The sequence below is a fragment of the Aricia agestis genome, chromosome 3 (assembly GCF_905147365.1).
Source record: "Aricia agestis chromosome 3, ilAriAges1.1, whole genome shotgun sequence".
Classification (NCBI taxonomy): domain Eukaryota; kingdom Metazoa; phylum Arthropoda; class Insecta; order Lepidoptera; family Lycaenidae; genus Aricia; species Aricia agestis.
Window position 1 is genome coordinate 6600542 of NC_056408.1, and position 10619 is coordinate 6611160.

Genomic DNA, 10619 nt, shown 5'->3' on the forward strand with positions numbered 1-10619 from the left:
TGTAATAAAAATACCATCTAATTATGTCGTAGAAAGCATAATTCTTGTGGCAAGCAACCTACTAACAGCATTAATTAATTACTGGATCCAAGAAATATCCGTTAAAGAAAATACTTAAGGTTAAAAGGGTTTCGCAATAAATCAGGGTTCCAATTTATTCTCGTCTTATTAAATGGTACGAGTTACTTAATATGTCTTCTGAGCCCTTGTAAAGGGTATAAGAATTTGAACAAAGGACTGTTCCATTCAAATTTCATTCGCACTCTCGGGGAACAATATAACATGGGTTCGGGGGGTTTCAATATTTTAACGGTTTTATTAATTAGGTCTGAAGCGTTAATACGCAAACTTATTTCTAAATAGGATTAAATTATAAGAAGTGCGAGATTATTTTGTAAAGAATTCTCATCATTCATATTGTTGGTTTGGTGGTTTTCATGTTTCTTCTAAGAATACTGAGGAGAAGTAAAGGCGACCTATCCTATTTATAGTATATTATTCGTATGTAGGATAATTTCATGTAAATATGATAATATGCCTATGAGTACCCATTTAATTAGCGTCAATAGTGCTTTTTATACACAGCTTCGCAATCATGGTGAAGTGGCTTTTGGATGACAAACTATGATGCTGACCTGATGCTGGTTTGCAGACTTTTATCATGATCATCTAGTGCCTTCTTCATATCAAAGTTTGGTGGTCAGCAGTTAAATTTCTTCCGGTTTATTTGTTAATTAGGTCAGGAGAGCTAACTTCTTTAATTTTGGTTAGCTACCGAGTTGAACCTTAAATTCAAGATCCGCTTTGGTCTTTTATTAGTTACACTTTCATGAATATAAAACCTTATATCGATCAACCTTGCCTTTATCATTGGATCAGATTCATTCCAACGTCTTCCACATACCATAATCATCTTAAGGTGCGTGACTAGAAATGTCGACTTATAGTGGGCGTATTTAACAGGGCATATAATATTCAAATGAAACCGTCTAAATGGCACAGAACAAAGTATTCCCAATTTCACGCCACGCAACGCGAAATTCATGGGCCCGCCCTTATTAAAGCCTGAGTTTGTGACAAAGCCTTGTCATGCTAGAATTGTATAGCTGGTATATTGTGTTGAAATAGATCTCACCTACAACCTTGTTTCGCGAGTAATCGTATGTTGCATGAAAACCGTAAGTTTTTACGTGATTAGATGTCATCCAAATCTGTTCAGAGGTTTAAACAAGAAGAGGTAACAGACAAACACACCATTTTGCTTGAGTAAGTTTTAGAGGTGCATTTTGTGTGTAGGTTTGTTGGATCAATTAACAAAAAATACTTAATTCTCATGGCAAATCATCACGAAACTAAACTTTTATTACGAATCTCCTTTGTGTCACACCTTCGAATTCAACTTTCTTTTAATTTATTTATGCCATTCTGAAATACGAGCTGTGGATTCCTTGATGATGTGTGTACTAGTTAGAGTTAAATCTCCTAAATTAACAGTAGCAAAAAGCAAATAAGTGGTCAATATTTTCTACCGCGAAGACTATTTTTAGCGTGTGCTAGAAAATATAGAAGTAAAGAGATCCTACATAGTACTGATGGACACTCCCAGGTATACAGTGGCAGGTAGCCTAGACCATTAATTAAGCCACACGACGTAATGCGTTCCGGTGTGAAACACAGGACATCCGGCACACATACTCTGAAACCAAGATTAATGTCTTCACGGTAGGCGGCGCATCAATTCTTCCTCAACTGATGAAGCTCTAATTTCGGGATTTATACAGCCGGTACAATACAGATATTATTAAAAAATGTAAACCTTATCTGGCTTGCGATATGAATATTTTAATTATTGTATTGAACAATACTAAGGGCCTGTTTCACCACTTCCTGATAAGGCTATCCACCAATTAACTTGACAGATCAAGTATGGAGAATCTATCAAAAAAGTTGTGAATAGCCTATTAGCCACTTTATCAGAAAGAGGTGAAACAGGCCCTAAAAGAAAAAAATATATTTAAAGGCAGGCGTAGACCTACTTATTATATTGTTCGGGTATGTAAAGCTGAGCCGATGTTGCATGAATTACAAAAAATAAAGTCCGCTATCTGTATTTAGAATCAATTTCTCTACCTTCCAGACGAAATTAAAAAATAAGTGGCCAGATTTGTGATCATTTTCAAGTTGTCGTTTTCAAAGAGCCTCTACTATGGTGATTGCTTAAGGCACAGCAGCATAATATGTATTGAAATTTACAGTAGCCCTTTTGCAAAGCGTCTAAGGCATACGAAGTTTATGTAAACCGCAGCCACGCTTCAGCGAAGGGGTATAAACAGCCCGTAAATTATTCCGATCCCCGTTTAAATTTGGTCACCGTAACCGTCTCATTAACATATCAGATGCAAATCGTCGATCTCCGTGATTTGCGAGTATAATTCATGGTAATGTTATCGGCAGCCGATCGAGTTCTTATCATAACATGCAGATCCAGAGCAGGACGAGATTGTAAATTACATCTCACTTACATATTGCCCTGTTCTGTTGCAGGAATAAGTCCTGTGGGCGGAGATATTAGCGCTAATTTGAATATTCTGCATTCTGAAATGTCTTGAAATACATTGTAAATAGCTGCATTGCATAGAGAATAAAGGGTTATTCAAGTCAATATAAAAGTATTAAGAGTAGCTAATGCAAGGAGAACAAAAGAAGTAAAAAAATATCTACTGTAGTTACTAGCATTTTGGCTTCCCCACGTTGATCCATGGTGGAGAATTAATATAGGCGTAGTTACAGTTATAGTTATACAGCTGGCGCAATCATGTTGCTGGCATGCTGCTGGTGCAAATTGGCAATCATTGTAGGTACTTATCATGGTTAATGTGAAGAAGTGTCTAAGTAAATAAAAAGCTGTCAAACGAAAGTACGATTTTTTTAAATGATTTGCACGAAACAACACAAGAAAAAATTTTAATGAACAAAAAATCACTTCGGAAGAACTTAAAAAGGGCCGCTTAATCATTGAAATTACAAATAACAATAGAATTGAAAATGATAAATAGCTTGATAAGTACTTTAAGTGTACGTACAATAATTACAGTAATATGTTCATATACCATATAAAGAGGCGCCCATAATTAAAAATGTCTTATGATAACATAAAGAGCCCTAAAGACCGTCATAATTACTTTAATAAGATAAATGAATTTAATAAACAACGTCGAGACGGCAAGCAACATTTTCTCACACAGAGGTATGAAGATGAGAGTTAAGACAATGCACAGCTTAAAACAATTTAAATCGTATATGGTGCACATATTTTGTAGCAAAATTATCAATATGATGCCCTTTTAAAGACACCGATGAAGATTGATCGGTGATAAAATGTTTCGATATCGATTAAAAATCAATCGTACTAATTATAAGTGCAGAAATTATCTTCGAATCATGACGTTCTAAGAATCTTTGAAATTGTTTTAAAAACTTTCTTTGAAGGCAAAGATACGATTCGTTCTTCTGAAAGTGAGCTTACGAAAGGAACAATAAACCAGTACTAAGAGGATGAAGTACCTACCTAACGTAGATCAAGAAAGCTTCTTAGCAGAGACTAAACTGTTTTTTGCAGTCGCCTAAAGTGATATTATCTAGTGCATTCTAATATACGCTAAAACTTCATGCTATTCTACCTACTTACCTACATGTGAATTTCCATTAGTTTCCAAGTAAGTGAAGTAGTCACTAAAATACCTAATTAATTTTAACTCCGTCTGACATTAACATGTTCGACCGAAATAGTTTTCAGTATTCCCGGCGGAGGAGCTGGCTAATCCATTAGCCTTACATGAAAAGTTAATATAGATGCCAATATCGCAGGTATATCGGTCACCCTACCCTAGGGTGCAGCCCTGCACTTTCACGTGCTGGTATTACTGACGATGTGTTATAAAAACTAGATGTAAAATAAATTTTGACAATATTTTTTTTATAAAATAAGAAGCAAACGGGTCATCTGATGGAAAGCAACTACAAGCGCCCATGGACACAAGCAACATTAGAAGAGCTGCAGGTGCGTTGCCGGTATTTTAAGAGGGAATACGCTTTCTTCTTGAAGGTTAATTTAAAGAGTTTCAGGCTCTGTTTCACCACTCACTGATAGGTAAGAAGTGTACTTACCCTATACGTCAGATAAGTTGTGGATAATATGCTTCTTTCTAAGCCTTTAGAGATAAGAGTTTTGCTCGTTAAGGTAATTTGTGTGTTGCTGGCGCATATATTATTATTATGACAAAAATGTCCGCCTGAAGCATCTCACGTGTTTAATGTGTTCGACTCTGTAAGAATAATTCATAAAAACTTACGGTCTTACTACAAAAGATTTAAACGACCGTAACTATTGAACAGTTGATTAGAGAAAAATTCAGTACAAAATGGTCTCAAAACAACTGTTCAACAGATGTTTAATCTTTTGTGGTAAGACCGTAATAGTTTAATAACGTTTCTGGAGGTTATCTGACTGAATTGTTCTCAAACCACCATTGTAAACATTATGGTGAAGTAGTGAAGAGTTTTGTTAGCTGACCGGAAAAGCCCTGACGTCAGTGATATCCTTTCCTTTCCAGGTGAGTGCTTGTTCTTTAGACCACCACTAGGATTAAGTCACAGGGTATTAAAGCATAATTGATCTTCGGGGAAATGCAGTAGCCTCTCCTGTAAAGATTATTTCACTACTTGTGTGACGTAGTAAAATAAACTGAAATTTTGTGTTACAAGCATTGGTAATTGTGAGCTCTATAAAAATGTATGTCTAAAACTGTACTTGATTGAAAGATACTTTAATATTTTAAGAAATGAATTAAAATTATTTTTATAGGACAGAGTGAAAAATAGAATCTGATACGAAAATTGTGCATCTAGCTTATGAGATCAATGGGTTCAATGGTGGTCTGAGTGGAAAACGTAATAATACACATCTCAATGTTATTTGGGATAGAATATATCAAAGCAAATGCCCACATATCAAGAAATATTATTGACCGGTATAAGTTGCTTGGGTTACCCAAATATTTCATTCGGGAATAATATCAGCCATAAGTTTTCTCGAAACCTTCATTTAGGGTTAACATTTTCCCCTTTCGTATGATTTCTGGAATATGGAGAATGTAATATTTTTGGGAAGTTATGTGAAAGCAGCAGCACTCTGTCAAGCACAGTGCACAATAAAGTCACTACTTATATTATACCTTATTTAATAACAATGTGGATATTGCGACTTTAATCTATAGCTTCATAAGTACATAATATAGAAGGTTAACCTATTTTTGATTAGGTTGACTGCTAGATCAACGTACAGTGAAACTATAAGAGGTTTATGCTTATTTTTAGTTTACAGCTCCTAAAGGGCTAAATAACAAATCAAAGCCTGTTTAGCAGGAATATTCTTTATCTTTATGTCCCAGTAAGAATCTAGTATAATGCTATAATATAAGTAACAGATTAGCATTGTCCCATCCCAAATGTTAACCCATAAGCAACAGCGCTAAAAAAATTTAACCCGTAAGCGACAGCGGAAAGGCTTCGCTATGAATAATTTATTTGGCCCGAATATCCCAAACTTAATTGTTGCCGACGTTAGACGTAAATCTCGCCGAAATCTGAGCGGACGCAATTTACATAAACTGCCATCAATTTAATGCCTTCCTGTATTTATGTACGGATCTAAATCGGGCCAATAAACTTTTTTCAAAACATTGTGCCTTTATCTTCGTAGCCCGTTTTATATTTCTGAAGTAATAAAGTAGTGAATACTATAGAGGCCATGTAGAAAGGTTGCATAATATACTTATTAGATTGAAGAATTCTACATTTTGCAGATTTGTCTGAAAACCCTTTTTTATTTACATTTGGCTTTGTTTGATAGATAACATTCGCATCATATTATTATTCTACGACGTCGCATTATATTATGAATTAGAGATTCAATCTATACCTTTTATCTTTTCCTCGAACCGTACATACAAAAATGAAAGAATTAATTATACATAACATTTTATTCTACATTGCCTACATATGAGAAAATATTTATCAAAGGTTTTATTTTTGCGAATTAATTTTATATCAACTTACCCTGTACGGTAAATGATAATAAACATGGGAATATAAGTACAGGTTACGTGAAGATAGTCTTTATTTTTTGGTACGTAACGTTTAGATAAATTTTCTTATTTATTAGAAGGTGTATAAATTCCAGATTTCTTTGTGAAGTTAATGTGGTATATCAAATTAAGTTTACTAACAAAAAAATCTTTATCTGGGACCAACGTTTTAAGCTACAAGAAAAAAAACTTTGAAATAAGTAAAGAAAATCATTGACCACACTATATCGAATAGTAAAATTAATTCTAGACACGATTATTTTGTTTAAGGAACGAATTTTGGACTAAACTTGATACTAATTGAAGGAGGCTTTTCAGACGAAACCGAGTGAAAGCGAGAGTTAGGATAAAAAGGGCAATTAGTTAAAGCGTTTAATTACCGACTTCGTGGTAACGAGGCTTCGCTGCCCTTTGTCGTTGGCAGGATTCTTCGAGTGGAGCGAAATACAGGCGGGAGCGATAAAACTGAGACTCTTAACTGAAACATTAAGTATGGAATAGAGCAAAGAGCCGTTAACATTTTGAGACCGAAAAACCAAAATTATTATACTATTCCATAAGTTTTTTTGCCAACAAGAAAAAATGACTACAATGAAATGATTTAACATAGTTTTGTTGTTAGATTCAAATTCAGTTGCATAACTTAATTGGAAATCAAATTAGAGCTTTTTTGAATGACAAGGATAGATCAGAACTTTGACCCACATCAGTTGGAAGTTGGAACAAATAATTGTGGGAAAAAAGAAAATCGGTTATCACAGATTAAAACATCCGACATTATAATCTATATTATATCTAACGCCATAAATTTATTGAGATATTTTAATCAAAACTTACTATAACAACTAACTGTTTTTAACGTGGCGTGTAATTAAATACCACGTTAACGCTGCCACGGGCCATAAGCGATTAAAGCGTCTTAATAATGTAAATTATTATCGAAAATATTGCAACATACTGTTCGATTAAATTAATAGCCTTTAATATTATGATAAACTGTATCAAAAGTGTGCCCTCGCATCTGAAAGCTGTTATTTTAATAACATTAAATTACGAAACCGATAGAATAAACACAAAATTGCTTTTTAATAAACGCCCTCATGGGCGTTGTAAGTGAACCCCGTTATTATCTACCTCCAGTTTTATTTTGTTATGGTCATTTAGCCCTGACAGCATAACTACGTACGAAGATTTATACACGGAATTAAATTCTCCACGGATTTTTGCCACGAAGTATAAATCGTAGGGGGTTTTCAAGGGTTAAGTTTAGCTTTTCCTTATGCTTTTGAATTTATACTTTTTTAGAATTAAATGTATATAAATGTTTTATACTGTAGTATTACTTATATAAGCTATGCGTACTACCATTGTATTATTGGGAAAAACATTAAGTTTTCGCACGTCATTCTGATATTTAAAAAATACCGAATAAGATCCCTGGTCGTATAATTTTGTTAGTACCTCACTTTTCTGAAGCGCTTACATAAACGAATTTTCCCTGTTTGCTTCCCTTCCAAGCCATAAAACATCGTCGCGACAGACCTGTCACTACAACGAGTATGTATCGACTTGATATGAATTTGTTATATCGAATTTTTCCACCAGAAATTCGCCAACAAAATTTTGTGACAGTTTGCCAACTTTCCCAGAGTAAGCAATATTCCTGTAAATATATTTATAGTATGTACCTACTTTTGATTATAAAATTCTTCTGATTAAATATCATAGATAATATAGAGATGGTTTAACTTCAACTTTTTGTTTAATTTTTTACTTCTCAAACATTAGAACGCCCATGAAACACCCAAGGATTAAGGTAATCAATATTGTATCCCTGGGACTGGGTGGTCTAAATTAATATAGGCAATTAATGATTTTATTTACCTACTTCATCTAGCATAATTATTATAAAGAAATATTGATTTTCATCATTTTGATCATATAAATTTACTAGTTTTTACTTTTTCTAGAAAAGTTTCCTATCAAAGTTTACTTAAGTAAAATTCAGCCTTATCTTTAGAACAGTAAGTATATAAAAACTGTAAGTACTAACGTTTTTTACTTTGTTCTAGATTTTTTTTTTTGTGATACCAAGATCTAATTTCCGTAAAATAGCTGATATGCCTCTTTACAACGGTACATAAAAAACAGTCCTGCAGGTTGTTTATCAGAGGGGAGAACGATCTCTAACAAATGACCACTTGGGCGATACAGCTATCTGTCGTTCGCCCACACGACCGAGTTTACGGCGCGGCGCTATCTTTTACGTTGACTGAGAAATAAGCGAGTTCGTTGTTGATCACGAGATTTCCGTAGAAAATGGTAGAAGTTACTTTACAGCCTATAGGGTTGCTTGTCAGTTATATGCAGAACTTTACCTTAGAATTTTCGTAAGGATTCTTATGATTGTTAAGCGAGCAAAGGTTCCGGCTTCTTAAGATTACGGAAACTTCTGCAATTATATTGTATGCGTGATTTTTCTGACAAAGTAAGTTGTTAGTGTAAATTTTGTCAACACCATGCTAGTATATTATGGTTTTTAATACACAGCAGAGCTACAAAGTTGCATTGGTTTTTTACAATGTAACTGTAAATCACAAATAGTTTTATACAAGGATCTAACAGTTATATTTCCAATAAAATGTTCAATTATATCACAGCACTCATATCATTCCCATATGCGTCGACAAAACAGCAATTAGAAGGCTCCGCGCCAAATAAAGAGTATGGAGTGTTCCAGAAAGAATTCAGTTAGTTGCCGCGTCTGAAATGTCCGCAAAAAGAGAAACATCAAAGCATTGAGGATCCGGTGAGTGCGACGTGATGCGATTTAGAAATAGCCCGACTTCTGTCGACGTGTGGACACGACGACGCTTGTCGAATTGACTGTGAATTATTTAGCTTAGCGAGCGTCTGGATATAGTTCACAATAAAATAACACTTTTATTACTCCTCATGCTACGGCCATTAAAGTTTGAGCATCACTTTCAACGGTTGTTGAAATTGTAGTTTTGAGTAACGCCAAACTGTTCCGACAAATACAAACTACATTGAAGAAAATAATATTAAAAAGAATATAGCGATGAAAATTAATGCTGACGGATTGGTTTTAGCCGAATGATTTTAATGTTCCGCACGGGATTAAGCCCCGTGTGAGTATTTTCGTAGAGCGAGTACGAATAGAGAAAATAATTGAAAATTCAAGAGACCGGAAATTTTAGAAACCCCAACCAAAACTAAAATACCATTAAATTGAGCCTTAAATACCAAAATGTACGCATGATAACACGGTCGCCCCTGATAAGCCCAGTTTTCGTGAAATGACTCACGTTACGTTATTGACGCCCTTTCCGCTTAATTATACGTTACGTGAGTCCGGAATATGAGTTCCCATTCCCAGTTCCCAGTTCCAAATACCCTAATTGTAGTGCTTTAAATGTAGTCAGTAGTCTGCCTTGTTGGAAACCAAAACGTATCCTATTATTAAACAATAAAATGGGAAGTAAATGAAACGGACGCTGTTAAGGATTTGTGTATACTACAAAAAAATAAGTTTAATATATTAAGTAATTGTATTGAGTTATGAATACAATTCATAACTAAACATTTAACTGTTAACAAAAAGTGCAGTAAGTAAATGCTTTACAGCGACCAAATAACGATTTCGTCACCTTAACATATTTTCAGGAGTTGACGGACTGGATCCATCAAGGAACCAAACTTTAATGTTGCATTTAAATAGTAGAATCAAAGTCAATCTCTGTAAGGACTTCCCAACGTTCTTCCCATCGGTGCCGTAATCGCTCGTTAGACTTGATGAGAACTCGTACGATCTCATAGCAAGCGCGATATACGAAGAGGTTATGTAGAGTAATCCAGATTTTGATGTAAAATTCGATAGAGCCTTTTGTAACGCATTAAAACAAGTTGTCACTAGGGCAATATTACAAATGTATCGCATCCATGATTTTAAATGTCAAAGTAAAATAAATACTTAGTGATTTTTCGAACGATTTAACAATTTACTTTGAGTTTTAAGTAACTAATTTTAGGTAATTCTATTATAAAGGATATATTAATTTAAACAAATAGCTGATAACATAAAAGAGATTAAAATAATATTTTACGATAATTTTTTTCAAATATTGATGACTGGCATAAAAATTAATTCCCATCCAGAAATAACGAAGCCAGAAAGCAATCCTTAAAAATTATCGCCGATAAAGGCGCACTTAACCGGAGGGTTAATGCAGTTTTGATGGTGATTAAATACTTTGTCGAAAGAAAATATTACAGACATTTTACTTGAACTTTGAGTAATTAAAAACCTTTGTGCATCATCATTGTAATTACATAGAACAGTTTAAATAGAAGTCTTTGACTAGAACCATAAAAAATATACTACACAAGTAGAGTTTTGAGCAGGAAAATCGGGATAGCACGCTAACCATAACCACAGTAGAACCGCAAAAG